Source organism: Saimiri boliviensis, chromosome 11 (assembly GCF_048565385.1).
Source record: "Saimiri boliviensis isolate mSaiBol1 chromosome 11, mSaiBol1.pri, whole genome shotgun sequence".
NCBI lineage: Eukaryota > Metazoa > Chordata > Mammalia > Primates > Cebidae > Saimiri > Saimiri boliviensis.
The window spans coordinates 34,992,386-35,018,881 of record NC_133459.1 but is presented as its reverse complement, the minus strand read 5'-3'; the positions used below and the strand labels follow the sequence as shown (position 1 = coordinate 35,018,881).

Below are 26,496 nucleotides of genomic sequence, written 5' to 3'. Positions count from 1 at the left end.
GCCCATAGTCCTAGCTATTTTGAGAGGCTACGATAGGACAGATTGCAAAGTTACAATGAGCTGAGACTGCACCAGTGCACTGCAGCTCTGGGGGAAAGAGCAATACCCTATCTCAAAAAAAAAAAAAAAAAAAAAAAAGAGAGAGAGAGAAAGCGGCTGAGCACGGTGGCTCACGCCTGAAATGCCAGTGCATAGTGAGGCCAAGGTGGGAGGACTGCTTGAGTCCAGGTGTTCAAGACTAGCCTAGGCAACACAGCAATACTTTGTGTCTACGAAGTAAAAAATTTTTAAATTAGCTGGGTGTGGTAGTCTCAGCTACTCAAGAGGCTAAGGTGTGAATGGCTTGAGACCAGGATTTTGAGACCAGCCTAAGCAACACAGGGAGATTCCCCCACCTCTCAAAAAAAAAAAAACACAACTTTTTAAAATAAAATAAATTTTAAAAACAGAAAATACCATTTAAAAAAAAAGATGAAATGACTGATTTTTAAAAACCACTCTGCTGTTTCATCAAAAGGAATTTCTTAGTAGTAGAAATTCCAAACAGATCAAACCACAGCAGCAAATGGAAAACCTGACATGAAACCCTAACTGGGTAATACAAAAGATCATCAAGAATGAGGGTGTTTATTAATTTTGGTGCATATGGTCTTCTTTCTCTCAATAAGCAAAGAAGCTTTGAGACTAAGTCAGCTGTTAATTAAAAAGTACTGAGATGTGAGACAGGTTTTCCAGTTCTAGCAGAAGAAACCCCATGCAATTTATCTTAGTTATATAGAGTGTGTGGCACATCTAGTCATAAGTAAAGAACCAACACTTTGTAGCTGGGCATGGTGGTGTGTGCCTGTAATCCCAGCTACTCGGGAGGCTGAGGCAGGAGAATTGCCTGAACCCAGGAGGCGGAGGTTGCGGTGAGCCAAGATCGCGCCATTGCACTCCAGCCTGGGTAACAAGAGCGAAACTCTGTCTCAAAAAAAAAGAACCAACACTTTGTTCCTGCTCTTTATTAGAAAAGAGTCGACTTTCTTTCAGGGTAATTTTCCCACCAAGAAACAAATCTTTTTCCTTTTCTGCCCCTCCAGGAAAGAAGAGAGCCTCTAAGTTGCCCTGAGAAGTTAACACCTAGTCTACAAAGTGCACTTCTCCTCTATACTCTATCAGCGCCTTGGACATGTTCTGAGCAGCAAAAACTTTTAGGTGCCAAAGTACACATCTATTGAAGACAGTAAGAGTAAGAAATCTGTCAAAAGATCACAATGCTTGTTAATAGCCAAACCAGGCCAAAACTCCAGGACTTATTCTATCACACTTTGCTGCCTAGCAAGATTCTGTTAAGTGATGCTGCCTCTTCTCTGGGAAGGGAAAATAATAAACAATTATTTCTCCCCTCCTACCTCTCAGAATTTGAAGATCTCAGCTGAAAAGCTATCTTCTTAGAGGTCTGCCCTGATGACCCAATCAAAAGTAGCCACACAGTCATTTTCTAGGTCTGGTACATACCTTATCTGTTTCTTCAGAACAAAATTCAGTATGTGAAACTATCTCGTTTGTTATTCTGTCTTTAATAAGAATGTAAGCTCTATAGCCGCAGCAACCTCATCTTTCTTATTTAATGCTATATACCCAACACCCAGAATAATAAATGCTTAACCAGTGTTTTTATTAATTCATTTTATCCTTGAGGAGGACATTATTATATTCCATTTTACAGATAAAATACTGAGACAGGCCGGGCACGGTGGCTCACGCCTGTAATCCCAGCACTTTGGGAGGCCGAGGCGGGTGGATCACGAGGTCAAGAGATCGAGACCATCCTGGTCAACATGGTGAAACCCCGTCTCTACTAAAAATACAAAAAAAAATTAGCTGGGCATGGTGGCATGTGCCTGTAATCCCAGCTACTCAGGAAGCTTAGGCAGGAGAATTGCCTGAACCCAGGAGGCGGAGGTTGCGGTGAGCCGAGATCGCGCCATTGCACTCCAGCCTGGGTAACAAGAGTGAAACTCCATCTCAAAAAAAAAAAAAAAAAAAAAAAAAAAATACTGAGACATAGAGAAGGTAATTAACTTGCCCAAAGTCATATAGCTTTAAGTGGCAAGACTGGATCTGGATCCAAAATCCAAACCATGATCAGCTCGCTCATTCATTCATTCATTCAGATGGGGGTCTCCCTATGTTGCCCAGGCTGGTCTCAAACTTCTAAGCTCAAAGGATCCTCACTCCTCAGCCTCCCAAAGTACTGGGATTACATGCATGAGCCACCATGCCCAGCCTCACTGTTGGCATATTTAACCACTACGTTATATTGCCTGTCAAGAGCCGTGTCTGGCATACAAAGAGTATTAACAAACTTGTGGAACAAATAAATGCCAAGTGTCTACCCTTACTGAGTTTACAATCTGGTAAAGCTAACAAAATATACATAAACTGAAAGGTGGTATTTATTTCTGATATATTCAAATTAAACACTTGAATTTCGAGAACTTCCTGAAAGACAAAAAGCCTAGGAAGCTGCTATAGCTCCAGCTCACAGGGGAAACAATCAAAATCTTAGCAACATAATTTAGAGGAGGACTGAGAAACCAACAGGAAGTCAGAGACAAAAAGTAATGAGTAAAAGACTGCTAAATGAGGATGTCAAAAACCTACAGTTTTAATCTTGCCAAAACAATCACACTGTTGCAAGCTCAAAGATATTTCAATTTGGAGCTGATTTTTGGCAGTAGTGTCACTATATAAAGTCAGAATAAAGAAATAAGTTATTCAGGAGTGGGAGGTGGAGGTGTAAACAAATAATTTACAATGAAAATATTTAAAATACATTTTGTTTTTGTGGTTGGTCTTAAGCATTATTTTGAGATTCTCTGAGTTCAATCTTGTCAAATGGAGACCTTTATTTCTGTCACAAGTTCAGGGATATCTATCTATGTCTGCCTAGTAACAGACTGTCTAACTTTCTATTTTAACTTGGGTCAGAAATAAAAATCCATCTAGATGACTTCCACAACAGGTGGATATTAACAGACTTTCAAAGAAAAAAAAAAAAGGCAACAAGATAGTGGAAAAGGAAACACTCATTTCAACACTCAAACTAGAAAACTAAGAAGCTAATTTTCATTAAGATGAAGAAAAGCTGCCATGTAAATACAAAGCCAAACTTAACACTTCTGCACATATTAAGCTTACTGGAACTGACAAGTGTACTCAAGAGCTACAATATTGTGACACCCTCCAACTCCTATTGCCAGAGCTTCCTCTTTAATGTAAATTGAAACTAATTATTTTATTTATGTATTTAATTATTACCTTTTTTTTTTTTTTTTGAGATGGAGTTTCACTCTTGTTGCCCAGGCTGGAGTGCAATGGCATGATCTCAACTCACTGCAACCTCTGTCTCCCAGGTTCAAGTGACTGTCCTGCCTCATCCTCCGAAGTAGATGGGACTACAGGCACCCCACCATGCCTAGCTAATTTTTGTATTTTTAGTAAAGACAAGGTTTCACCATGTTGGCCAGGCTGGTCTCCAACTCCTGACCTCAGGTGATCCGCCCCAAAGCACTGCTGGGATTACAGGCAGGAGCCACCACGTCTGGCCATTTTTAAATTTTTATTTTTGAGACAGGGTCTGCAATGCTAGTAGCATAATCATGGCTCACTGTAGCCTGGACCTCCAAGGCTCAAGCAATTCTCCCACCTCAGTCTCCCAAATAGCTGGGACCACAGACATGCACCAACGTGCCCAATGCCCAGCTAATTCATTTTTTTGTAGAGAAGGAGGGGTCTCACTATGTTGCCCAGGCTGGTCTCAAACTCCTGGCTTCAAGTGATTCTCCCAGCTCAGCCTCCCAAAGGGCTGGAATTATAGGCATACAGCACTCTGCCTAGCCAAAACTAATTTTTAAAATAATTATATACCTTGTAAATTAAGTGGGGTAATATCAGATGAAAATTATGCCAGCAAATAACTAAATGAATCACTTAAGTCATTCAGGAAGACCCTAGATAGTAGATAACCACTGACAAATTAAAACAGGTGCTATCCTTGCCTTCATGGAGTTTATTATCTAGAGCAGGCGTCCCCAAACTGCGGCCCCCCTCCCCGCCGCACTTCAGGAAGGGGTACCTCTTTCATTGGTGGTCAGTGAGAGGAGCACAGTATGTGGCGGCCCTCCAACCGTCTGAGGGACAGTGAACTGGCCCCCTGTGTAAAAAGTTTGGGGACGACTGATCTAGAGGTTCAGCTAGATAATAAGCAAGCAAAAGTATAATTATAAATTCTGGTCAGAGTTGGCAAACAATGAAATGCGAATAATGACTTACTTAAATAAGATGATCAAGAGATGGCATTTAAGCTGTCCCCTGAAGATGAAGAGAGACCACGTAAAAAGAGGAAGAGAAATGTCCGAAAAGTAGGAGGGTCAGCCGGGCGTGGTGGCTCACACCTGTAATCCTAGCACTTAGGGAGGCCGAGGCAGGTGGATCACGAGGTCAAGAGATCGAAACTATCCTGGTCGACATGGTGAAACCCCGTCTCTACTCAAAATAAAAAAATTAGCTGGGCATGGTGGTGCACGCCTGTAGTCCCAGCTACACGGAAAGCTGAGGCAGGAGAATTGCTTGAACCCAGGAGGCGGAGGTTGCGGTGAGCCGAGATCGCGCCATTGCACTCCAGCCTGGGTAACGAGTGAAACTCGATCTCCAAAAAAAAAAAAAAAAAAAAAATAGTAGGAAGGTCTTCTCTCAATATACATAAATGTATTAAAAACATATATGCTTGGCCAGGCGCAGTGGCTCACGCTTATAATTCAAGTACTTTGGGAGGCCAAGGCGGGTGGATCACGAGGTCAGGAGTTTGAGACCAAGCTGACCAACATGGTGAAACCCTGTCTCTACTTTAAAAAAAAAAAAAAAAAAAAAAAAAAAAATTAGCTGAGCATGGCGGTGCGCACCTGTAATCCTAGCTACTCAGGAGGCTGAGGCAGAAGAATCCCTTGAACCTGGGAGGAGGAAGTTTCAGTGAGTTGAGCTCGTGCCATGCCAAGGTGACAGAGCAAAACTCTGTCTCCAAAAAAAAAAAAAAAAAAAAAAGCCCAGGCGCAGTGGCTCACACCTGTAATCCCAGCACTTTAGGAGGCCAAGGAGGGCAGATCACTTGAGGCTGGAGTTTGAGACCAGCCTAATCAACATGAAGAAACCCCATCTCTACTGAAAATACAAAATTAGCCACGCATGGTGGCATATGTCTGTAATCCCAGCTACTCGGGAGGCTGAGGCAGAATAATCACTTGAACCCGGGAGGCGAAGGTTGTGGTGAGTCAAGATCATGCCACTGCACTCCAGCCTGGGCAACAAGAGTGAAACTCCTTCTCAAAACAAAACAAAACAAAAATATAATAAACACACACACATACACATTTTAGTATGGAGACAATCAACACTAAAGCCACCCAAATTACCAAAATCATTTCCATCTTTGTTGGTAACTCATATAGAACTCTCAGATCGATTTTAAAGACCTTTCAACTTCACTGTGATTACACATACCTTGTTTCATGTCTAACATTTCTTCCATGCCATGCTCAAAAAATATTCACGGGAAGTGGGGCAGACAAATATCACCTTGGAAATCAATTTAGCACCATTTACATGTTACAAGTACCTAACATTTGGTTTCTGTTCCAACTAAAATTCATGCAAAAGAAAGTTTTGCTTTCTCATTAATATTTTCTCTTCCTGGAGATGCAGTTTCACTTAAAATATTATGAAAAAGTTCAGTCCCTAAGAACTGTAGTGGAACAGGGATATAACTCATGTACATAAAATGTGCCTCAGATAAAAACATGTTCACTCAAATACAACTATTTGGGGTTAAAAAGCTCTCACAATTATTGTAGGTGAGGTAGCCATATCCCTACAACAACAGCATTATAAATGAATCCAACACCTAAACAAGTATCAATCAATACTTACTATCTAGCTGTGCCTAGCATGTTAAGGATGCTGAAATACAGGATCTAGTTCAAAAACTCCTACTTAAGGGCCTGGCATGTATGATCTGAATACCCCCCACTTCCTAACATTCCTCAGACGACATGGTTTCATAACCACGTATTACCATGTTTGTCCCACAACTGATTCCAGTTTGTCCTTCCTCAGTGGACACATTGAATTTAATGCAATTTTCCAAATGAGGTCTAATAAAGAACTTCCTAGACACTATCCCAAGATTTCTTTTTGGAAATCATATCACATGTTGATTCAGAGTGAGCTCGGAGTTACTAAGCCTTTAAGTCCTTTTCCAGAAATGATTTTTCAGCTGCAAAATATCCTCCACCATCTTGCATTTATGTAACTACTGCTCTATTTCTACTCCCCTTTTTATTTAAAATTCAAGTACAGAATTTCAAACCACCTTTTGAAATCACTTCAGATATATTTCTGTCACTTGGAGAAAAGAATTTATTTTCAAACTGTTCTGCAGAGCCACTTGAAAGAGCAGCACAAACTCATCATCCTTTTCAAAAGCCCAAGCCTTCTTGACTCAAACTACTTATCTAATTAATTAGCAAGCAGATCAATGGTCCTTGGAAGGACAGACATGTTTTACTTAAAACACAATTGTAGGCCGGGCGCGGTGGCTCAAGCCTGTAATCCCAGCACTTTGGGAGGCAGAGGCAGGTGGATCACGAGGTCAAGAGATCGAGACCATTCTGGTCAACATAGTGAAACCCCGTCTCTACTAAAAATACAAAAATTAGCTGGGCATGGTGGCGTGTGCCTGTAATCCCAGCTACTCAGGAGGCTGAGGCAGGAGAATTGCCTGAACCCAGGAGGCAGAGGTTGCAGTGAGCCGAGATTGCGCCATTGCACTCCAGCCTGGGTAACAAGAGCGAAACTCCGTCGCAAAAAAAAAAAAAAAAAAAAAAAAACCACAATTGTATTAAAAAAAAAATTAATCCTAGGCCGGGCGCGGTGGCTCAAGCCTGTAATCCCAGCACTTTGGGAGGCCGAGGCGGGTGGATCACGAGGTCAAGAGATCAAGACTATCCTGGTCAACACGGTGAAACCCCGTCTCTACTAAAAATACAAAAAAAAAATTAGCTGGGCATGGTGGCGCATGCTTGTAATCCCAGCTACTCAGGAGGCCGAGGCAGGAGAATTGCCAGAACCCAGGAGGCGGAGGTTGTGGTGAGCCGAGATCGCATCATTGCACTTCAGCCTGGGTAACAAGAGCGAAACTCCGTCTCAAAAAGAAAAAAAAAAAATTTAATCCTTACATTTATGGTCAAAATCCATTGACCTGGCACAGTGACTCATGCCTGTAATTTTAGGACTTTGGGAGGCGGGCAGATCACCTGAGGTCAAGAGTTTGAGACCAGCCTGGCCAACCTGGCAAAACCTCATCTCTACTAAAAAAAATAAATAAGGCCGGGCGCGGTGGCTCAAGCCTGTAATCCCAGCACTCTGGGAGGCCGAGGCGGGTGGATCACAAGGTCAAGAGATTGAGACCATCCTGGTCAACAAGGTGAAACCACGTCTCTACTAAAAATACAAAAAATTAGCTGGGCATGGTGGCGCATGCCGGTAATCCCAGCTACTCAGGAGGCTGAGGCAGGAGAATCGCCTGAACCCAGGAGGCAGAGGTTGCAGTGAGCCGAGATCGCGCCATTGCACTCCAGCCTGGGTAACAAGAGCAAAACTCTGTCTCAAAAAATAAATAAATAAAAATAATAAAAATAAAATAAAATAAATAAATAAATGCCTGGGTGTTGTGGCAGGCACCTGTAATCCCAGGTACTCAGGAGGCTGAGGCAGGAGAATCACTTGAACCCAGGAGGCAGACATTGCAGTGAGCCAAGATTGCACCATTGCACTCCAGCCTGGGTGACAGAGCGAAACTCCATCTCAGAAAAAAACAAAAACAAAAAATACAGTTGACCATAAATGCAAGGATTCATTTGGTTTTCCACCTTTGTCAAAACTGAGACCAGCTGGGCGCGGTGGCTCATGCCTGTAATCTCAGCACTTTGGGAGATCGAGGCAGGCAGGTCACTTGAGGTCATGAGTTCAAGACCAGCCTGACCAACATGGTGAAACCCTATCTCTACTACAAATACAAAAATTAGCCAGGCATGGTGGCAGGTGCCTGTAATCTCCCAGCTAGTTGGGAGACTGAGGCAGGAGAATCACTTGAACCCGGGAGGGGAAGTTGCAGTGAGCCAAAACCATGCCATTGCACTCCAGCCTGGGCAATAAGCATGCAATTCCGTCTCAAACAATAGAAATAAGGCCAGGTATGGTGGCTCATGCCTGTAATCCCAGCACTTTGGGAGGCTGAGGCAGGCAGATCACAAGGTCAGGAGATCAGGACCATCCTGGCCAATATGGTGAAACCCTGCCTCTACTAAAACACAAAAAATTACCCGGGTGTGACGGTGAGCGCCTACAGTCCCAGCTACTTGGGAAGCTGAGGCAGGGGAATCGCTTGAACCCCGCAGGTGGAGGTTAAAGTGAGCCAAGATCAGGCCACTGCACTCCAGCCTGACGACAGAGCAAGACGTCATCTAAAAAAAATAAATAAAAAATAAAACAAAAAAAGTGGATACAAGTCCCTTGTTGGATGTATGACTTGCAAACATTTTCTTCCATTTTGTAGGGTTTCTTTTCACTTTTTTATTTTTATTTTTTATTTTTATTTTTTGAGATGGAGTCTCCCTCTATTACCCAGGCTGGAGTGCAATGGTATGATCTTGGCTCACTGCAACCTCTACCTCCTAGGTTCAAGTGATTCTCCTGCCTCAGCCTCCTGAGTGGCTGGGATTACAGGCACATGCCACCACACCCAGCTAATTTTTGTATTTTTAGTTTGGTTTCACCATGTTGGTCAGGGTGGTCTCGAACTCATGATCCACCCACCTTGGTCTCCTCGAGTGCTGGGATTATAGGCGTGAGCCACTGCGCCCAGCTGAACTCTTATTTTTCTTTTGTTGCTTGTACTTTGTGTGTCATGTTTGAGCAGGTTTTGCCTAACCCAAGGTCACAAAGGGTTTTCTTGTAAGGGTTTTCTAGTTTTAGTTCTATGTAGGTCTATGATCCATTATGATTTAATTTTTGTGAAATGTGAAATAAGGGTCCAACTTTTATTTATTTAGAGATAGGATTTCATTTTGTCACTCAGGCTGGAGTATAGTACTGCAATCTTAACTCACTGTAGCCTCAACCTCCTAGGTTCAAGTGATCCGCCCACCTCAGCCTCCTGAGTAGCTGGGACGGGATCTCCCTATGTTGTCCAGACCAGTCTCAAACTCCTGGGCTCAAGGAATCCACTCAACTAGGCCTCTGGAAAGTATTGGGATTACAGGTATGAGCCACCACATCTGGTCCAACTTGATTCTTTTGCATGTGGCTATCTAGATGTCTTAGTACCATTTGTTGAAAAGATTATTCTTATTGTGCCACTGCACTCCAGCCTGGGCAACAAGAGTGAAACTCCACCTCGGAAAAAAAAAAAAAAAAAAAAAAAAAGACTATTCTTTCCCACTGAATTGTCCTGGCACCCTTGTCAAAGAGTGAAACTCCGTCTCAAAAAAAAAAAAGAAATGTCTTTCCACAATACTTCACAGTTTTCTGAATACAAGTTTTATAATGGCTTTTGTTAAATTTATTCCTGGCTAATAAAATATAGTAACAAAATATAAATTTAACAAAATATATTACTGTGATGCTATTACGATTCATTTTCACTTAATTTCATTTTCTTACTGTTCATTGCTATTGTACAGAAATATAGCTCATTTCTTATTTTTTGTGTGTGTAGATAGGTATTGTGTGCGTGCATGCGTGTGTGTGGTGTCTTGCTCTTTCGCCCAGGCTGGAGTGCAGTGGTGCGATGTCGGCTCACTGCAACCTCTGCCTACTGGGTTCAATCAATTCTCCTGCCTCAGCCTCCCCAGTAGCTGGGATCACAGGCGCACACCACCACGCCCAGCTAATATTTTTTTTTACTCTACTAAAAAGTAGAGATGAGGTTTTGCCATGTTGGCCAGGATGGTCTCAAACTCCTGACCTCAAATGATCTGCTGCCTCAGTTTCCCAAAGTGCTGGGATTACAGGTGTGAGCCATCATGCCTGGTCTCATTTTGTATATTGATCTTGTATCCTGCAACCTTCCTAAATTCATTTATTAGCTCTAATGGGTTTTTGGTGGAATCCTTAGGTTTTTCTACTTAAGATTATACCATCTGCAAAAAGAGATGATTTTACCTGTTTATCAATTTAGATGCCTGGTGTTTCATTTTCTTCCTAACTGCTCTGTCTAGAACGTCTGGTACAATGGTAAGTAAAATGGTGACAGTAGACAGCCTTGTCTTGGCTCCCCATCTTAACAAGAAAGCATTCAGCCTTGCACCTTTAACTATGATGTTAGCTGTAAATTTTCATAGATGCCCTTTATCATATTGAGGAAATTTTCTACTTTGTTGACTATTTTTATAATAAGAGGGTGTTGGATTTTATTGATTTGTGTCTACTGAGATTTTCCCATCTTAAAAGAATGGGAAAAGTTCCTGAGAACTGACCCCATGTAAGCCTGCACCCCCTTATCCCTCAACCAGGCCTCAGGACTGAGTCTTTACTCTGCTGAGAAGACAGCATACTTTTCCAGATTAGATGACGCTACATTTGATGACTCTGAGGTAACAGGTAACACAGAAGAGTTAACCAAATAAGTTTAACAATTCAGGATACCAAACCCAGGAGGCCACAAAATGAACCAGAAACCACATCTGATTTGTTCTCCATTTTATCTTCAGTGCTTTGCACAGTGCTTAGCCAGAGTGGACATTTTGTACTTGCTAAATGAATAAACATGCTCTTTTACACTTCCTCTTCAACCTCCATTCTCTTCACCACATAAGTAGGAACAATAATTTTAAAAATCAGTTTATCAAATATTAACAATAAAGCCCAAGAATAAAATTATGTATCACAGCTCTGCTAACCTAGAAATTGACATCACTCTCATCCCTTCTACATGTCATTCGAAGGCACAGAAGACCAAACTGATCTCATCATTAGGGAGACACACTTCATTTACTAGTGTTACATTGCAACAAAACTTCATTGCCATCAAAATCCAGTCAAGCCGGGCGAGGTGGCTCAAGCCTGTAATCGCAGCACTTTGGGAGGCCGAGGCGGGTGGATCACGAGGTCATGAGATCAAGACCATCCTGGTCAACATGGTGAAACGCCGTCTCTACTAAAAATACAAAAAATTAGCTGGGCATGGTGGCGCGTGTCTGTAATCCCAGCTACTCAGGAGGCTGAGGCAGGAGAATTGCCTGAACCCAGGAGGCGGAGGTTGTGGTGAGCCGAGATCACACCATTGCACTCCAGCCTGGGTAACAAGAGTGAAACTCTGTCACAAAAAAAAAAAAAAAAAAAAAATCCAGTCAAGAGAGCCACGCTTTCAACAGTAACTAAAGGGAAGAAGTAGAAATTCTTGATGAACAAGCCATATGCTGATAGAGATGAGACAGCCAAAAATACCAAGAAATAAATAACACCACCCATAAAGTGTTTTAGACAAAGCAACGGGCCTGACTTGTGCTCTGAATGCCTCTGGACAGTTACTGGAGGAAAGCAGAGCTCAGGTGAAATATGAAACATGTTTACTATTTTATTCTTTTCTCTGGAGATCATCTTCTCCTGAGTAAAACAGAGACAGAAACAGAATAGAGGGCAGCTATGGTGTCTCTAGATTAATACTTTGCCAATGCTTCATACTCCACCCCATCCCTGAAGAAATCAAATCAGAGACCCCTTTATGACAAGTACTCTGCTATTAAGTGGCTCTCAAGTTATTAAGTAAAGTAAATCAGTAAATACTAATTTCAATTCTAAGGTCTTAAATTTATAGAAAAGAATATCCACATGTACACTGGGTACTCTCCTAAAAAGCAGCAGTGATGTTCCTCTGGGGAGAATGGTTATTTCACTGTTTAAAAATTTTAAAGGCCAGGCGCGGTGGCTCAAGCCTGTAATCCCAGCACTTTGGGAGGCCGAGGCGGGTGGTGGATCACAAGGTCAAGAGATCGAGACCATCCTGGTCAACATGGTGAAACCCCGTCTCTACCAAAAATACAAAAATTAGCTGGGCATGGTGGCGCGTGCCTGTAATCCCAGCTACTCAGGAGGCTGAGGCAGGAGAATTGCTTGAACCCAGGAGACGGAGGCTGCGGTGAGCCGAGGTCGCACCATTGCACTCCAGCCTGGATAACAAGAGTGAAACTCCGTTTCAAAAAAAAAAAAAATTTTTAAAGATAGGCCAGGTGCGGTGACTCACACCTGTAATCCCAGCACTTTGGGAGGCCGAGGCGGACCAGCCTGGCCAACATAGTGAAACCCCATTTCTACTAAAAACACAAAAAATTAGCCAGGCGTGGTGGCTCGCACCTATAATCCCAGCTACTCAGGAGGCTGAGGCAAAAGAATTGCTTGAACCCAGGAGGTGGAGGTTGCAGTGAGCCAAGATCATGCCACTGCACTCCAGCTCGACAAAAAAAGACTCCACCTCAAAAAAAAAAAAAAAAAAAAATTTTTTTTTTTTTTAAGATATCAGCTGGGTGTGGTGACTCGAATTTGTAATCCTAGCACTTTGGAAGGCTAAGGAAGTAGGCTTGCTGGAACCCAGAAGTTCAAAACCAGCCTGGACAACATGGCAAGACCCTATCTCTACAAAAAAAAATAAATAAATAAAAAAATTAGCCAGGGCCAGGCACAGTGGCTCACGCCTGTAACCCCAGCACTTTGGGAGGCCAAACGGGGTGAATCCAAGGGGTAGCCAGCCTGGCCAATGTGGTAAAACCCCGTCTCTATTAAAAATACAAAAATTAGCTGGGTGTGGTAGCATACTACTATAATTCCAGCTACTTGAGAGGCTGACGAAGGAGAACTGTTTGAACCTGGAAGGCAGAGATTGTAGTGATCCGAGATTGCCATCATACTCCAGCCTGGGTGACAGAATGAGACTCTTGTCTCCAAAAAAAAAAAAAATTAGCTGGGTGTGGTGGTGAACTCCTGTAGTCCCAGCTACTCAAGAGGCTGAAGAGGCTGAGGCAGGAGGATTGCTTAAGCCCAGGAAGTCAAGGCTGCAGTGAACTGTGATTACGCTACTGAGACCCAGCCTGGGTGATAGAGCAAGACCCTGTCTCAAAAAAAAACCAAAACAATAAAATAAAAATACAGTAAAAGTCTGCAACCAGGTGCAGTGGCTCATGCCTGTAATCCCAGCACTTTGGGAGGCCGAGGCAGGGGGATCGCCTGAGGTCAGGAGTTCAAGACCAGCCTGGCCAACATGGTGAAATCCCACCTCTACAAAATTCAAAAATTAGCTGGGCGTGGTGGCGGGCACCTACAGTCCCAGCGACTCAGGAGGCTGAGGCAAGAGAATCACCTGAACCTGGAAGACGGAGGTTGCAGTGAGCTGAGATCATTCCACTGCACTCCAGCCTGGGCAACAGATAGAGACTCTGTCTCAAAAAAACAAAAAACAAAAAAAACTAATGTTGAACACATGGATTACTTTTCTAAGTAGCCATTAAGAAGTTTCCCTCCTGGCCACGGTAGTTTGTGTCTATAGTCCCACCTACTTGCGCCCAGGAGTTCAAGGCTACTAAGCTATCACTGTGTCACTGCACTCCAGCCTGGGCAACAGAGAAAGAAAGGTCTATACTTAAAAACAAAAAAAGTTTCCTCAAGAATAAGCTCTGAAGTAGTTTAAAGTATAAGCAATTAAGGAATGGCAAGCCTGGCATAATATTGCCAATGTGATAAATACTGGACCAGCTCTTATCTATGGAGGTTCAATTCCAAGTCCTCCAAAAACTCAATCTCTGTTCTTCCTTTTCTAGTCTTTCTTGGGATGATAAACAAGTACATTAAGTCATCTGTCTCTCAGAAAATTCATACTAAACTGCAAAGAAAAAAAATGATGCTTTTTCTGTTACCTTTAATGTGAGAAAAAGGATAATTCCTTTCTTTTCTCTTTTTCTTTTCTTTTTTTGTTTTTGAGACGGAGTCTTACTCTGTTGTCCAGGCTGTAGTGCAGTGACACACTGCTCAGCTCAACCTTCACCTCTTGGGTTCACGTGATTCTCCTGCCTCAGCCTCCCAAGTAGCTGGGATCACAGCTGCATGCGACCACACCCAGCTAATTTTTTTATTTTTCATAGAGATGGGATTTCACCCCTGACCTCAAGTGATCCACCTGCCTCGGCCTCCCAAAATGCTGGGATTACTAGGTGTGAGCCAATGCACCCAGCATAGGGTAATTTCTTTCTAACAGTACTGCTATTCACTTTGGATGTTTTGGACTCCCAGTTGTAAAACAAACCTGTTCGGACAGAGCTCAGTCTCTGAAAGCCCCCAGATGACCCTATTCTGTGAGTGGGTATGGGGAATATGGGCTCCCATCTATCCGGGAGGGAGCCCATCCTACCTCTTCTTGACTTACCTCCTTTCAAGCCCAAGTATCGGTTAATAAATAATGAAAGATGCTTCTCTGGACTCCTGTTTGGCCATTACTAACTGCTTTCTTCTCCCCACAAAGTATCACTACCCCTGTAATTGGGTGGGACTGATCGTTCTCGCTGCCACTAGTAGGTAAAAAGCTGAAAAAACATAACCACTGCCAAACAAGTGTTAAGGCTCCCTAAATGAGAGAAATTTATCAAAACCAGGGCTCCTACTGAATAAACCGCAAACCCTTATTTGGGGCATGTGTTTTTACCTCTATTTTTTACCAGTAAAACGATTATTTGGAGCAGCTCTATCACTGACAAAAACAACAACAACAACGACAACACGTAAAAGTTATGCATGAATAGAGTGGGAAATTTCTTTTTTTTTTTTTTTTTTTTGAGACAGAGTTTCACTCTTGTTACCCAGGCTGGAGTGCAATGGCGCGATCTCGGCTCACCGCAACCTCCGCCTCCTGGGTTCAGGCAATTCTCCTGTCTCAGCCTCCCGAGTAGCTGGGATTACAGGCACACGCCACCATGCCCAGCTACTTTTTTGTATTTTTAGTAGAGACGGGGTTTCACCATGTTGACCAGGATGGTCTCGATCCCTTGACCTCGTGATCCACCCGCCTCGGCCTCCCAAAGTGCTGGGATTACAGGCTTGAGCCACCGCGCCCGGCGGGACATTTCTTTTTACTACTTCAGCCATGTCCTAAAAAACTTGAATTAGGTAGTAAAAAAAAACTCTGCTTTTAAAGGAGAATCACCCCCTACCCATACAAACACATACACTGTCATTCCATCACCTTTGAAATTAACTGTAGAAATTATTTGATTAAAAAAAAAAAAGGCCGGGCGCGGTGGCTCAAGCCTGTAATCCCAGTACTTTGGGAGGCTGAGGCGGGTGGATCACGAGGTCGAGAGATCGAGACCATCCTGGTCAACATGGTGAAACCCCGTCTCTACTAAAAATACAAAAAACTAGCTGGGCGTGGTGGCGCGTGCCTGTAATCCCAGCTACTTAGGAGGCTGAGGCAGGAGAATTGCCTGAGCCCAGGAGGCGGAGGTTGCGGTGAGCCGAGATCGCGCCATTGCACTCCAGCCTGGGTAAGAAGAGCGAAACTCTGTCTCAAAAAAAAAAAAAAAAAAAAAATTATTTGATTGATATAATCTACTCTTTTTTTTTAAACAAGCCAATCTGCCTGAAAATCGGTATCAACTGTCCAAAAACTTGCTCACTTACCTTCTGACTGTACTTAAACTTATCACTTGCATTTAAGACAACAATCCAAATTCAGGTAGCACCAACCTCACTTGGAAATGAGAGGTTCCAGAGCTAGCCAGAGCTCAGCTACAGAATCATACTGGGGTGAGGGACATTGTGCTGCTGGCTTCTTTCCATCAGAACCAGCAAGAGATCACATTTCCTTCCCTCTTCTCAGCAAGTGAATTAGTTTCTGCTCCTATCATATGGCAAACTCCACTCCTTCCATCATTTACTTTTTAAAGGAACAGGACCACATTACTTCCAAGTAACGTGAAGAGGTGGAGAAAATTCATGAGAAATGTATTTTTCCATGGGCCACAAAATACAGCAGCCAGAGGGGCGCTGATTATCTCAAGGCTGATTTCCACACAGGAACTGAAATTTTTGTTGTTTTTTTTTTTTTTTTTTGAGACGGAGTTTCGCCCTTGTTACCCAGGCTGGAGTGCAATGGCGCGATCTCGGCTCACCGCAACCTCCGCCTCCTGGGGTCAGGCAATTCTCCTGCCTCAGCCTCCTGAGTAGCTGGGATTACAGGCACGTGCCACCATGCCCAGCTAATTTTTTTGCACTTTTAGTAGAGACGGGGTTTCACCATGTTGACCAGGATGGTCTCGATCTCTCAACCTTGTGATCCACCCGCCTCGGCCTCCCAAAGTGCTGGGATTACAGGCTTGAGCCACCGCGCCCGGCCTGTTGTTGTTTTTTGAGACAGAGTCTGGCTCTGTTGCCCAAGCTGGAGTGCAGTAGCTCAATTTCAGGTCACTGCAACCTCTGCCTCCTGGGCTCAAGCAATCCTACCTCAGCCTCCTGAGTAACTGGGACTACAGGTGTGCCACCATGCTTGGCTAAAGTTTTTTTTTTTTTTTTTTTTTTTTTTTTTTTAGACGTACCCCAGGCTGAAGTGCAGTGACGCAATCTCAGCTCACTGCAACCTCTGCCTCCCGGGTTCAAGCAATTCTATCTGAGCCTTCCGAGTAGCTGGGATTACAGGTGCGAGTCATCATGCCTGGCTAATCTTTGTATTTTTAGTAGAGATGGAGGTCTCACCATCTTGGCCAAGTCAGTCTCGAACTCCTGACCTCAAATGATCTGCCTGCCTCATCTTCCCAAAGAGCTAGATTACAGGCGTGAGCCACGAAGTCTGGACCATTTCACAACTGTAAAAATAATTTTTGGGGGGGTAGGGAGCAAGGGAAGGGAGAGCATTAGGACAAACAGCTAATGCATGCAGGGGTTAAAACCTAGATGACAAATTGATAGGTGCAGCAAACCACCATGGCACACGTATACCTATGTAACAAACCTGCATGTTCTGCACATGTATCCTGGAATTTAAGTAAAATAAAAAAATAAAAATAATTTTTGCTTTCTCATTAAAGCAGATTTCACAATTACTATACTTTACAGTTATTAAGACTGGAGTCTATGCTTCAAAAATATGGCCCAAAAAATACCAAGAGCATTCATCTGTTCATCTTATCAAGATTTATTGAACACTTACCATGCCACGCATGGCATGTGCACTAGAAAAACTAGTAAATTTCCTGTGCAGAAAAACTAAATAAGTTTCCTGTCTTGCTGTACCTAAGTAGAAAATTATTTTTTAATCTTTTCAGGTTCATAATGGGACTTTGGAGGTTTTCGTTTGCATTGGTTAACAGTGTAAAAAGCACCAGAGTAAAGTTGAAAAGATCACTAGTAGTAAGATCTTTTCCAAGTTGCTTCTCTTTGAACTACAGTTTTCTTATGTGCTAAAAAGGATGACACTTTAGCTAATAATAATGTTTCATACTGGTTCATTAATTGTGACAAATATACCATACTAATGTAAGATGTTAATTAGAGTGGAAGTGGCATGGGGTACATAGGAACTGTTACGGGTCCAGTTGTGACCTATCTGCCCATCCAAATCATATATCGGAAGTCCTAACCCCTGGTACCTCAGAATGTAACCTCGTTTGGAGTTAAGAGTCTTTACTGAGGTATATGATGCTTATAAAAAGGGGAAATTTGGAACCTTGTAGGGTGAAGACAACAGAGACACAGGGAAAAGACTGGCCCTCTAGAAGCCAAGGAGAGAGGCCTGGAACAGATCCTTCTGTCATAGCTCTCTGGAAGAACCAATCCTGCCGACATCTTTATTTTGAATTTCTAGCCTCCAGAACTGTGAGACAATAAAACTGCTGTTGCTGAAACCTCCCATTTGTGGTACTTTATTATAGCAGCTCTAGCAAATACAGAAACTCCATATATCTTCACAATTTTCAATAAATCTTCAACTATTCTCAAACAGATTTTAAAAAAAGATAAGGGTAATGTTACCCACATTTCACAGTTAAGACCAAATCTCTGCATAATCTCAACAGACAGTAAGTAATTAAGTTGAGACTAGAATCCATGTTCCATTCAGGTTGTCCATATGCCCATAATGCAATATTACTTCAAGAGGTGCATTAAGGTGGATGTTAGGTGAGGACATATACTAAAGCAAATTATCAATCTAAAATGCTCAGTCCTAAATGGACAAGTTACTTTATAATACTGGGCAAGGTTCTGCAGTAAGAAGAGTCTCTGGACAAGCCACTTTATAATACTGGGCCAGGTTCTGCAATAAGTAGAGGCTTTGGCAGCAAAAATGAACTGGGTTCCATCTTGGCTCTGCCACCCTTTCCTGGACAAAATACTTATTCTCTCCTTCTTCCAAATGTGACCTACCACTTACAGAACTGCTGTGAGAATTAAGGAAGTACATACAAAGTACTTGACATATAACATGTGAGTAAACATCTTAAGCTATATTTAGCCACGGAACCAAAGTGGTTGGAGGGAGGTATTTAGGAACTTCCCTTGGAGTAAACAGATTTCATAACGGATTCTATTTTCTTACTATTTCTTACTTAATACTTGCCTACAAGTAATAAGTAATCAGATATCTTCCTAGACAGCAATACAGCATTTTATATTTTTACTGGTTAAATTAGCATGTGTCACACTGAAGAGGTGTGCTAGAAGGAAAGGTCATACTATCAGAAAAGACAATTCAAATGGCCACATTCACCTCTGAAAGACAAATCTCTTTGATGCTGAATGTTTGCAGGAAAAATCAACAGCAAGCTAAAAGTTCATTTAGAACTTTTTCATCAAAATATCCCCAGCGTAGGCAACTTGAGATGCTCCTCTGAGAATTCATTCAATGGTGTCTATAAAGCTCAGAATCATCTATGCAATTAATCATAGCAGAAAAAAAAATGAAGAGTACAGCTGGCGGCTTAAAAAAAAATCTTCAATTCACCCCAGGGGCTCCTCTCCTATGTCTCTTAGGGAGGGTAGAAGCAATTTTAATCCCCATTTTAAATGAGTATGTGTTACCATTGGGGAATATTTTCTTCTCATTCCTTAGAGAAATTCTCAGCTTTCTTAACTTAATAAAGACACTATAATCTATACTAACTAACAACCTGTGGTTTCCTTCTAGCTCTTATTATGATACATCTTTTTTTTTTTTTTTTTTTTTTTTTGCAGGGTTAATTCACTTTATTTTTCTTGTATAAAAACCCTATGTTGTAGTCACAGATGGAGCTTGGGTCCTCTGCATGGAGACTGGTGTGGGTCTTGACAAGGTGGTCAGTGAATTCCTGATAGGGAGACTTGGTAAACATAATCTCCTTCCAGAGGTCGGGGGTCAGGTAGCTCTAAGTCTTAGAGATGGCATCAAAGGTGGCCTTGGTGAAGTTGCCCAGGGTGGCAGTGCAGCCCCTAGCTGAGGTGTAGCAGTTATCAATACCAGCCATCATGAGCAGCTTCTTGGGCACAGGTGCTGAGATGATGCCAGTGCCCCTGGGCGTGGAGAAGAGGCACACCAGCACAGAGCCACAGTGGCCTGTCACCTTGCAAGGGATGGTGTGGGGCTTGCTGATCTGTTCCCCTAGTAGCCTCTGCACACGAGGACAATGGAGTGAGAGTTTGGCCAGGATGATGGACCCATGGATGGCAGTGGCCACCTCCTTGGAACATGTAACACCCAGACCGATATGGTCATTGTAGTTCCCAACAGCAACAAACGCCTTGAACCTGGTACACTGGCCAGCACAGGTCTGCTTCCGCACCGGCATAATCCTCAAAACCTCATCCTTGAGAGAGGCCCCCAGGAAAAAGTCAATGATCTCAGATTCCTTGATGGGCAGAGAGAAGAGACAGATCCCCTCCAGGGACCTGATCTTCAAGTTGACCAGGTGGCCCAACTTGGTGACACACATCCACTCCTTATCCTTGGCCTTGCCTCTGAGAGCTCCACGGCCTCAACCCCGGCCCTGGATGCCACTGCCAAAACCTCCACAGAAGCCACCACAGTTCCCCACCCCAGGGCCCCCAGGGCCTCTGGCCCTGCCCCCACCCCCCACCCCCACCCTGCCATTTGGTGTTTTATCAGAGAAGTGATAAATCTTTTTTAAGCTAAATTAAGCTGCCAAACATGACACAACTATTTTTAAAAATTGAACTAGCCGGGCGCGGTGGCTCAAGCCTGTAATCCCAGCACTTTGGGAGGCCGAGGCGGGTGGATCACGAGGTCGAGAGATCGAGACCATCCTGGTCAACATGGTGAAACCCTGTCTCTACTAAAAATACAAAAAATCAGCTGGGCATGGTGGCTCGTGCCTGTAATCCCAGCTACTCGGGAGGCTGAGGCAGGAGAATTGCTTGAACCCAGGAGGCAGAGGTTACACTGCACTCTAGCCTGGGCAACAACATTTAAAAAAAAAAAAAAAAAGGAATTATTGGCCAGGTGCATTGGCTCACCCCTGAAATCCTAGCACTTTGGGAGCTCACGGCGAGTGGACTGACTGAACCTAGAAGTTAGAGACCAGGCTGGGCAACATAGTGAGACCTCAACTCTACAAGAAATGCAAAAATTAACTGGGCATGGCGGCATGTGCCTATGGTCTCAACTACTCAGAAGGATGAAGCAGGATGATCACCTGAGCCTGGGAGATTGAGGTTGCAGTGAGCTGTGATCAAGTCACTGCACTCCAGCTTTGGCAACAGAGCCTCCAAAAAAAAATAATAAAATAAAATGGAAGTATTACTATTAAAGCCTTGGGCTAAACACTGGTATGTACTGTAATCACCTACAGAACTTTTAAAAAAATGTCCATCCATCAAGACTCTAATTGAAAAACCTAGAAAAAGATTCAGAACCAATGGGCCATGACATTCTTTGCAGATCACCTCCATACTGACATCCACTGTTTCCAAAGAGTTCTACGTAAAGCCTGTATAGAACTATAGTAGAAGAAATAAATTATCTGACAGCTTTTACAGACACTGGTGTTTTGTTTTGTTTTGTTTTTTGAGACGGAGTTTCGCTCTTGTTACCAGGCTGGAGTGCAATGGCGCGATCTCGGCTCACCGCAACCTCCGCCTCCTGGGTTCAGGCAATTCTCCTGCCTCAGCCTCCTGAGTAGCTGGGATTACAGGCACGTGCCACCATGCCCAGCTAATTTTTGTATTTTTTTTTTTTAATAGAGACAGGGTTTCACCACGTTGACCAGGATGGTCTCGATCTCTTGACCTTGTGATCCACCCGCCTCGGCCTCCCAAAGTGCTGGGATTACAGGCTTGAGCCACTGTGCCCGGCACAGACACTGGTCTTTTTAAGATCAAATCATCCTCCCAAAGATGATAACATGGAGGTTTAGAGGAGAAAAAAAAGTATGTGTTAGATGTATTTTGTTTTCTGTCAGTATATCACTGTTTTGTATTATGTTTGGAATATGGCAAGCCATTATTCAATAACTTAATCATACTCATTTATCTGTTCCTTCAGAAATATGAACTCTTACAACTGTACCATCCAATACACATGTAGACTGAACACATGAAATGTGGCTGATCTGAATCAAGATCAGCTACAGGTATGAAATAAACATGGGATTTCTAAGGCTTGGTATAAGCAGAAAGTCAAATATCTCACTAACTATTCTTTATATCAGTTAGGTATTGAAATGATAATGTATTGAATACACTGAATCATATAAAACATATCATGTTAAAATGTATTTCATTGGCCAGGCACGGTGGCTCACACCTGTAATCGCAGCATTTTGGGAGGCAGAGGCAGGCAGATCATGAGGTCAGGAGATTGAGACCATCCTGGCCAGCATGATGAAACCCCATCTCTATTACAAATACAAAAATGAGCAGGCCAGATGCAGTGGCTCATGACTGTAATCCCAGCAATTTGGGAGGCCGAGGCGGGCAGATCATGAGGGAGTTCAAGACCATTCTGCCCAACATAGTGAAACCCCGTCTCTACTAAAAGTACAAAAAAACTAGCCAAGTGTGGTGGTGTGCGCCTGTAATCCCAGCTACTCAGGAGGCTGAGACTGGAGAATCGTGTGAACCTGGGAGGCGGAGGTTGCAGTGAGCCGAGATCATGCCATTGTACTCGAGCCCAGGTGACAATGCAAGACTCCCTTTCAAAAAAAAAAAAAAAAAAAAAATTAGCTGGGCGTGGTGGTGCATATCTGTAATCCCAGCTACTCAAAAGGGAGGCTGAGGCAGGAGAACTGCTGAAATCTGGGAGTCAGAGGTTGCAGTGAGCTGTGATCGTACTGCACTCCAATCTGGGTGACAGACTGAGACTTGGTCTCAAAAAAAAATTATTTCATCATTTTTTAAAATGTGATTACTAACAAATATTAAATTACATATGGCTCACATTCTACTTCTATTGGACAGCACTGTCCTTGAGAACAATGATTTTATCTTTGATCTTTATCTTCTCAATTTTATCAAATTGAGAACCCAATCTAGTACTGTCCAGTCACTTTTAGATTTGTCATTTATATTTGCCATTTCTAGTCACTACCCACTAAGCCTTTCCCATTGCAGTGACTACCTCATGTCTCTCCACATGAGTTTAGGGAAGCAGGCTGAGATGTCTTAAATACAAAAACAACATCTATGTAAGAGATCAAAAATAATTTAAAGATCTACTACCATTTTGGATCAAATCATCTAAATCTACAAAAAAGAAAAAAAAAAAATCAAAGAGAACTCGACCTGTTGCTTCCATTTAAAATTATTTAAAACACTACTTGGGCCGGACGCGGTGGCTCAAGCCTGTAATCCCAGCACTTTGGGAGGCCGAGGCGGGTGGATCACGAGGTCGAGAGATCGAGACCATCCTGGTCAACATGGTGAAACGCCGTCTCTACTAAAAATACAAAAAATTAGCTGGGCATGGTGACACGTGCCTGTAATCCCAGCTACTCAGGAGGCTGAGGCAGGAGAACTGCCTGAACCCAGGAGGTGGAGGTTGCGGTGAGCCGAGATCGTGCCATTGCACTCCAGCCTGGGTAACAAGAGCAAAACTCTGTCTCCAAAAAAAAAAAAAAAACAAAAAAAAAAAACAAAAAACACTACTTGGCCAGGTGTGGTGGCTTATGCCTATAATCCCAACACTGTGGGAGGCCAAGGCAGGTGGATCATGAGGTCAGGAGTTCAAGACCAGCCTGGCCAAGATGGTGAAACCCTGTCTCTACTAAAAAAACAAAATATTAGCCAGGCGTAGTGACAGGCAACTATAATCCCAGTTACTCGGGAGTCTGAGGCAGAGAACTGCTTGAACCTGGGAGGCAGAGGTTTCAGTGAATAGAGATCATATCACTGCACTCCAGCCTGGGCAACAGAGACAGACTATGTCTCAAAAAATAAAACAAAACAAAATAAAATACTACTCAAAGCTATCTATATAGAGACGCCAACTCCACCTCAGGCAGATCCACACACTCAAGCAGAACTTAGTCCAGATACATGTGATCAGTGCAGCTCCTCTCTCTGGGATTTCTTTCTGGAAAAGCACATGTATGCCTACAGAAATGGCTCTCGTTTTTCCCAGAACATCTTGTATTTGGTTTTTTAAAAGAAACAAGATTCAACTTCTCAGATGTATATATGAAAGCTCTAGCCAGCCATACTCAAAGGATTCTAAATTATTCGGCCCCTGCCTACTTCTCTGGCATCATCTCAAACCACTCCCTCCCTCATTCAGTCTCTCTGTCCCGGCCAAAAACAGTTTTCTGTTTTTGAACAAGCCAGATGTTCATCTAAGCACCTTTACACTTGCTGCTCCTTCAACATGAATATTCTTCCTTGGCCTCACTCACTGTGTGGCTGACCCGTTTCTCATCCTTCAGATCTCAGCTCGTCGCCTACTTGAAAGGAAGAGTCTTCCTTTAGCAAACATCTACGAAACCTCCCCTAAGTTATCTTACAGTCCTATTCCTTTCCCAGCACTTAGGAAAACCTGAAATAGTCTTGTCTGTATCCCCCAACTAGAATGTTAAACACTCCAAGAGCAAGGATCCTGGCTGGGTGCAGTGGCTCACGCCTGTAATCCCAGCACTTTGGGAAGCCAAGGTGGGTGGATCATGAGGTCAGGAGTTCAAAAACAGCCTGGCCAGGCCGGGCACGGTGGCTCAAGCCTGTAATCCCAGCACTTTGGGAGGCCGAGGCGGGTGGATCACGAGGTCAACAGATCGAGACCATCCTGATCAACATGGTGAAACCCCGTCTCTACTAAAAATACAAAAAATTAGCTGGGCATGGTGGTGCGTGCCTGTAATCCCAGCTACTCAGGAGGCTGAGGCAGGAAAATTGCTTGAACCCAGGAAGCGGAGGTTGCGGTGAGCCAAGATCGCGCCATTGCACTCCAGCCTGGGTAACAAGAGCGAAACTCCATCTCAAAAATAAAAAAAAATAAAAAACAAAACAAAACAAAACACAAACAGCCTGGCCAATACGGTGAAACCCCGTCTCTACTAATAATACACAACTCAGCCAGGCATGATGGTACGTGCCTGTAATCCCAGCTAATCAGGAGGCTGAAGCAGAATAACTGCTTGAACACAGGAGGTAGAGGTTGCAGTAAGCAGAGACCCCACCACTACACTCCAGACTGGGCGACAGAGCAAGACTCCATCTCATGGAAAAAAAAAAAAGAACAAGGATTCTGTCTTGCTTACTACTGGTATCCCTATTACAAAAAACAAGCACTCAAGCACCTACTGACTGAGTAAATTTAGAAAAAATCAAAACCAGGCCAGGCATGGTGGCTCATTCCTGTAATCCCAGCACTTTGGGAAACAGAAGCAGGCAGATCACCTCAGGTCAGGAGTTCTGCCTGGCCAACATGGTGAAACCCTGTCTCTACTCTAAATATAAAAATTAGCAGGGCATGGTGGCACCTGCCTATAGTCCCAGCTACTCGAGAGGCTGAGGCAGGAGAATCACTTGAATGTGGGAGGTGGAGGTTGCAGTGAGCCTAGATCATACCACCGAACTCTAGCCTGGGCAACAGAGCCAGACTCTGTCTCAAAAAAAAAAAGAAAAAAGAAAAAAAAAGAAAAGAAAGAAAAACAAAAACAGGCCGGGGGCAGCCGCTCACATCTGTAATCCTAATACTTTGGGAGGTGGGCAGATCATCTGACGTCAGGAGTTAAGAGACCAGCCTACCCAACATGGTGAAACCCAATGTCTAATAAAAATACAAAAATTAGCTGGGTGTGGTGGTGAGCACCTGTAATCGCAGCTACTCAGGAGGCTGAGGCAGGAGAATTACTTGAACCTGGCAAGCAGAGGGTGCAGTGAGCTGAGATCACAGGACTTCCCTCCATCCTGGGTGATGGAGCAAGACTCCTTCTCAAAAACAAAACAAAACAAAAAACAAACACAAAAACAGAAGCATAATGTTTAAGTAGAGATAACAGTAAACAGTTACTAAGGATTTTTTTTTTTTTTTGAGACAGTCTCCCTCTGTCATCCAAGTTGGAGTGCAGTGGCACAATTTCGACTCACTGCAACCTCTGCCTCCTGTGTTCAAACAATTCTCCTGCCTCAGCCTCCTAAGTAGCTGGGATTACAGGCGCATACCACCATGCCTGACTGATTTTCGTATTTTTAGTAGAGATGGGTTTTCACTATGTTGGCCAGGCTGGTCTTGAACGCCAAACCTCATGATCAGCCTGCCTCAGCCTCCCAAAGTGCTGGGATTACAGGCATGAGCCACCAGGCCTGGCCAAGAATTTATTTATTTATTTATTTATTTATTTATTTATTTTTAACTGAAGTTTCAGTCCACTGAGTGGTCAGCACACTGGCTGGAAACAGCCATACCAGTAACATCATTATGAAATTTCAGAATACTTTTGGACAAAAAGGTCTAAAAGTTTCAGATTATATGCAAGTAATATGCAAAGGCAACTGACATCTCACCAACAGTAGAAGCCAAAGACAATATAGCAGCATTTTTAGATTCCAAAGGAAAATTGTTTCCAAACTAGAATTCTATTTACCTGGTCAAACCAATAATCAGTATGAGGGCAGAACAAATGCGTTTTGAAACATGTAATTTCTAAAAAACCTACCTTTTCAGTATTCTTTTCTCAGGAAGCTAAAAAAAATAGGTTATTCTGTAAAACAAGGGACTCAATCAAGAAAGAAAAAGAAATGAGAAAAAAAGAGAAAGAGAAAGAAATGGGAAAAGATAACAGGATCCAGTCCAAAGGAGTAGGCAAAATCATCATAATAATGGCCCAGGCGTAAGAGCCTAGAGCACACAGATAGAATGAAGCAGATCAGATGGTATCTCCAAGATAAAACTTATCTAATTTTATTTATATTTTTGAGATGGAGTCTTGCTCTGTTGCC

General features: G+C 43.1%; 1 protein-coding gene and 1 pseudogene across 2 annotated transcripts in view; both read right to left on the bottom strand.

The window, feature by feature from the left end:
- The window catches only part of THRAP3 (thyroid hormone receptor associated protein 3), an 85,815-nt gene that overhangs the window by 24,708 nt on the left and 34,611 nt on the right, over window positions 1-26,496 (bottom strand). The gene's annotated exons all lie outside the window — the stretch shown is intronic.
- Window positions 19,277-20,148, bottom strand: LOC104652835 (small ribosomal subunit protein uS5 pseudogene; annotated as a pseudogene).